This window comes from Leptopilina boulardi, unplaced genomic scaffold (genome assembly GCF_019393585.1).
Source record: "Leptopilina boulardi isolate dan_hultmark-lab unplaced genomic scaffold, ZJU_Lbou_2.1 LbouV2_259, whole genome shotgun sequence".
NCBI lineage: Eukaryota > Metazoa > Arthropoda > Insecta > Hymenoptera > Figitidae > Leptopilina > Leptopilina boulardi.
In genome coordinates this window covers 15,851-22,123 of record NW_026137817.1, presented here as the reverse complement: position 1 = coordinate 22,123, position 6,273 = coordinate 15,851, and the positions used below count along the sequence as shown (strand labels likewise).

The 6,273-nt window shown below is 24.8% G+C and overlaps 1 protein-coding gene across 3 annotated transcripts in view; it reads right to left on the bottom strand.

Moving 5' to 3' along the window:
• The window catches only part of LOC127280960 (endoplasmic reticulum aminopeptidase 2-like), a 110,662-nt gene that overhangs the window by 89,935 nt on the left and 14,454 nt on the right, over positions 1-6,273 (bottom strand). The window lies entirely within an intron of this gene.

Below are 6,273 nucleotides of genomic sequence, written 5' to 3'. Positions count from 1 at the left end.
CTTTTTAGTTTGAGATTATGTTAATGGGTTGAACTTCCTTAAGTTTGCATTTATTTGTGATTTGTGTAATCTAATTTTTGATACTGAAATTAATAAAATTGCATTATTCGTATTATTATTTTTCTTTACTACTACAATTTGAAAAGTCGTGACATTTCTACAATAATTTCATTAGTTTTTGAAAAGCTTTTTTGTAAAAAACAAACAATTTAAAAAAAATTTCATTTTCATTTTTAAGGAAGTCAGGCATATATTTTTAAATTTCTTTATGCTCATTTTGCTAGGGTAACGGGTATAGCGACAGACACCCTGAGCTTACTTTCAACTTTAAATGACATTTTATCGGAATTTACTAAAGATTTAGTTATAAAATAAATTTCAAATATAAAAGATTTATTATTTCTATATTATTATTATTTTTAACAGCAGGTATCATTCACTGTCAGGGTGTCGGTCACATGTATACCGTTTACCCAAAATAATTTTATAATTTTTTGCATCACTTATTGCATTATTAAATACGTCTGCCAATGCTGCTTAGAATTTTCACTCGTCATTTTAAAAAATATGCGTACAACGAAAAATCAAAAGGAGACACTGAACAAAATAAGTGATCAATAATTACGAAATTAATGTAAATACTTTTCGATTACTATTCGTTTGTTCGATTAATAGATATAATATTTTCTAAACTGTTTGTTTAAATCAATGCACGACTTACTATGATAAAATTTTCAATTTGTCTAAATCGTCTTGGGCAAAAACCGAAATGCCTAGGAAATTCCCGAAAATAACTAGGAAAAATCAAAATATATTATATATTAATAATGAATAACAGCAGTTAAATCTTTTAAAACGAAATTTTTCATATTTTTATTAATTTTTTATCATTTATTTATCGATATGGTAAATAACTGATATATCGAAAGTTAAACATAGATCTCGAAAAATATATGTCGTCGATTCTTTGGAGAAAAAATTTAAATATGTATAGTGTATAATGCATTTAAATTATATCCGATTTTGCCCCACCGTTTGATACCCGGTTTTGCCCCGTATTGCATTTTTTAACAAAATGTAAAATTCTCAGCTTATTGTTAATAATTTAACAATTATACTTTTACTGAAAATTATTCGTAAAAAAATACTGAAAAAGATGTTATATGAAACGAATATATCGACACAAAAAGTTTTATAAGTGATTTACTTTCGATAAAAAATGGATTTTCTTTTGACCTAAAATTTAAAAGTCGCATAAAATATAATAAATAAGTTTTTATATAGTGGTTATATAATTAAAATGATGTTGGTTGTAATATAAAAGATATATATATATGTAATAGGTGACACAAATGGAAATATACCTATCATGGAAAACTTGAGGTACCCGGTTTTGCCCCACTCTCCCCTATAGCTATAACATATTTGCTGTGACATGTAATTTTATTAACTATACAATAACTAAAAATTAGCTATATCGATATTATAGCAGCAAATATTTTTTCTCCGTGAAATAAATATATAACTTCAGTAATATTTAAAAAAAAATTATTATTTTAAAGTACTTTAAATGTGTGTCAAAACGATTTGGAATTTTATTACCTTTATATGTGCATCCTGAGCTGTATGTAATTTACATTAAGTACAAAGGGTACCTTAAGCCGATATAAGGTTATAAATCCCAAATATAATTCACTCGATCAGTTGCAATTCGTGCATTGACCTGTTTAAACGTGCGATCAACAGTGTACATAGTGTAAATTTTAGAGTGTTAAACTTTTTTTTTGTCATTTTAGTAGAATTTTTATTTCGGGAGTGTTCTAAATTTATTAATTATGATACCATATCACATTTTTAATCGTCCAAAATATATATATAAGTGACATACGTCGACTGCAGATTACAAAAGGTTAGAAATATATATATATATATTTATTGATTTTTAATACAGATACAATAAATATAAAAACTTAAAAATATTATTATAATTAAATATAAATAATTAATTTTTATTTGTCAGAATTCTTATTTACTCGAATTTTCATTTAACATAATAGGCATTTTAAAGAATTTTTATTGGGTAGAATTTCATTGCATACACAGAAAATTAAAAGGCATTAAAATAAGCTGCAACGCTTCTTATTTTAATACAATTTTGCTTATTTTAATCCATTCTGGTATTAAAATAAGCAAAATTGGATTAAAATAAGAAGCGTTGCAGCTTATTTTAATGCCTTTTAATTTTCTGTGTAGAATTTTCTTTCAGATGAATTTTCATTTGTTCGAATTATTATTTGATATAATTTCCATATAACCGATTTTTCATACTACAGAATTTTTACTTAACCAAAAAATGATTGACCAGAATTTTTAATTGATAGAATTTTCATTTGTCCGAAATTGCAAATGGCCGAAAAATCAATCGACTGAAAGAGTACGGCGCAATTTTTAAAATCAACCAATCAAAAATTATCCATAAAATTGTAATTGATTTACACGGAAAGAAAGTTTGTAGCAATATTTGATATTATGGTGTTACTTTTTAGTATATTTGGTTACAATTGCGGAACATTTTGGCATGATAACGATTTTCGATACTATTTTTAAGAATGATTGAGATTAAAATAAGAATATTTAATATAGTTGGAAAGAAAATTTGATATAATATTTACGAAATCTAAAATCTTTTTATTGAAACACAAAAATGTCAAATTTTAATAAGCTCTTTATCAATTTTTCTAACCAAATATTTCAAATTTCGTAATTAGAATTGTATAAAATGATATAATTATTTTAGATTTTGATATATTTGATATGAAAATTGAAAAAGAAATATCAAAGTTAACGAGATTCGACGAAATTTGCCGAAGTTGAACGTTCGGAATTGCCTGATCCTCACCGAGTGGTAACGAAGACTGACGAAGCTCTTTAGACAAGCCCCTTTTTACTATTATCTTGATACAGGACCTGAATTTCTTTTATATAATTAATTTCGAAGATTTTACAATAAATCAGTAAAAAAAATTGTTCTTCAAAAAATAATAAAATATTTAATTATTTCCCAATAAATAATGATTTTTATTTATATTTTTAAACATGTTTTAATATAATTTCACCTTTCTCATAAGCGGTGAAAAATATGTCTGGTTAGTATATAAGAATGGTCACATCAGTTTTTCACATGAGCGTAAATTTGTATATGAAGCGTTATTCTGCGAATGTTATACGTATTATCGTTAGTATAGGTTAGGAATAAAAATAAGCCAATCGATGTAAAACAATGCGGTGTATGTGTGTGTGTGCATTTAAAAGTTCATATCCTCGTCTATCCTCGAGATGAGAAAGAGATAAAACTTTGGCGTAGAATCTAGTGGTGACTGAACCACTTCGAATTTTTAGTATAGTTTTAACAAATTTCGAAATAATCTTTCCAAATTTTCATATAAATTTAGTAAATAACGAAGTGCGCGTCGATTTAACTTACTTCTGTTTTTTCGTATAAATTTATCAATTTACGAAATAATAATTTCAATTTCTGGAATATATTTACTAAAAAGACTATTGGTAAAAATATACCGATTTTCGTTATCAAACCCAAATGTTCCGCGTTTGAAAAAGAGAATACTAAAATTTCCTATCAGATTTATCAAATATTGCTACTAAATTTCTTTCCGTGTAGTATCGTTTAAATTCAGTTGAGGACCTATTGTACTACTCACAGTAGTTAAAAAGTAGTAAAACCTACTATTTTTTTTTCAGTGTATATACTTGGCACCGATTTCAGAATATTTTATACTTAAATTCAATATGTAATATTTTTAAAATTAGAATATATACCTATTCTTAGTATTTAGAATATATTTTCTTAACATTTAGAATATATACTAAATACCAAGAATATATTTTAATTTTAAGAATATTACATACTGAATTTAAGTATAAAATATTCTAAAATAGTTGCCAAGTATTCTAAATTTCAGAATATTTGTTTTTCGTGAATACTTTTAGAATTTAATTTTTTTTTTTGAATTTTTTAAGTTTAGAATTTTAGAAAGAATTTCTAAAATCATTAGAATTATAAAAAAAAATGAAATATTTTTAAATATTAACTATTTACTATTTCTATACCTATCTGGTTTAAATTGATATACTTTTTTTTGTATCTTTCTTTATACAACTTTTTGGCAATCGGACAACTACCACACAGTAAAAACAAAATCTTCTTTTAAGCTTATAAGTTGTCTTTTTTCAAGATGTAAACGGAAGTAGATCATATTGACTGAAAATCAGTACTCAAAAAATGTTTAAAAAGAATACCCTTATCTTACTATAAGTAAGATGTCATACGAGCTGAAATTTAGCTCTAAGCTTGTTGAAGAACTGAAATTCAGTTAGGTTTTAGACTATCATTTAGTCTTATGTTAAAAGAGGGCTGAAATTAAGCTTCCTTACAGACTGTCTTTCAGCGTTAACCTGGTGTGATAATAATCCTAAATTATGACTTAAAAGCATATTAGAATTTTGATATATATATATATATATATTTATATTACTTATAACAATTTTTTCTAATTTATAAATTTGCATTATTTAAATGAAAATGACGAGGAACTTTTATATTTAAAAAAATCTTGTCATTTTCATTTTCAATTCTGCAAACTAAATTTAAAAAATAACATTATACGTAATATATATATATATATATATATATATATATATATAGTTAGGAATTAATAGTTTAGAATAATTTAAGCTCGTCCAACAAGTTCCACACAGTTTTGTACTTTTGGTAATATTTAGCGACTTTTTTTCTAAATAGTATAGCTGAGACAAAGGTGAAAGATATGCGTGCTTTGCTGGAATATTCGATATTAAAAACGCAGTAAAAAAACCCATTCTTGTGAATTATAAATGAATAAAACCAAAATTAAAACACGAGAAAATCATTTCTCAACCACGCTTCACTGTACGCGTACGCTATGGCGTTTTCACAACAGACGTTTTGCCTGTGACGTCACAACTACCACTTTAAGACTCGGCGGACTGACACCCAGCTCAAGTAAAGACTTTTAAAAAGTCACTGTCGTCTTTTTTTTACTTAAGACCAGTGAATTAAAAATCAGTCGAATTATAAGCTTATTTATAGTAAGAGAACCACTAACTCTTATTTTAAGCTAATTTTCATTATTAAATAAAGTTTCTTGCTTAAAATAAGTTAAAAATTAAAGTAAGCTTACATTCGGTTTCAGATTTTGTTTTTACTGTGCATTCATGAGATAGGATATTGAGACAATCTCACTGAAAGTGCTGCTAATGGACTGCTTCTTGAATTCTCTCGAAAGGCATCTGTTCATATAGATTACTATTTCATTCTAGATATTGTATATATATATAGGTATATATATTTTCTGCCATTTCAAGAGAAATAAAGAACAAGCTTAATTACTACTCTCCGAAGGTAATTAAAAAGTTGATTAAAAAATGTTTTTTTATTTTTAATATGAGAAAATAATAAATTGAATGAAAATAAAAACTCATATATGTATATCCTCTGTTTAAAAATCTATACAGTATCACAGTGAAAAAAAATATATTTAAAAATTTAAGAATATGTTTCTGTTACTAATATTTAAGAATCAAACTAATACATTTTATTTTAAACACGTAAAATATTAATTTTTCTTACAATATTTTAAACAAAATATTATTTTTAAAAAATATTCTTAAATTTAAAAAATTTAATTTGAATTCATCTACCCTAAAAGTCCCCGAGTAACGAATTTTTAAACGAATCGAATCAATTTTTAAATTTTCCGCTATATTCACAGAAAAAACCGTAAACTAAAATTAAGAATATATTTGTGGCGCATATTTAAAAATATTTTCTACTTAAACTTAGTATATATATATTATTCTTAAAATAAGAATATATACTTAATTTAAGTATAAAATATTCTTAAATATATTATTCTTAATTTAAGAATATTTTATAAGTACTTAAATTCAGTATATATTATTCTTAAAATAAGAATATATACTTAATTTAAGTATAAAATATTCTTAAATATATTATTCTTAATTTAAGAATATTTTATAAGTACTTAAATTCAGTATATATTATTCTTAAAATAAGAATATACAGTAAAACCCCGTTTATCCGAGCTCGCTTTATCCGAGGTCTCGATTATCCGAGGTGGTGTCCCAGTAGGAAATTCTGCATTATCCGAGTCTATAGTCCGCGTCATCCGAGTTATTTTTAATTTTAGTTTTTTA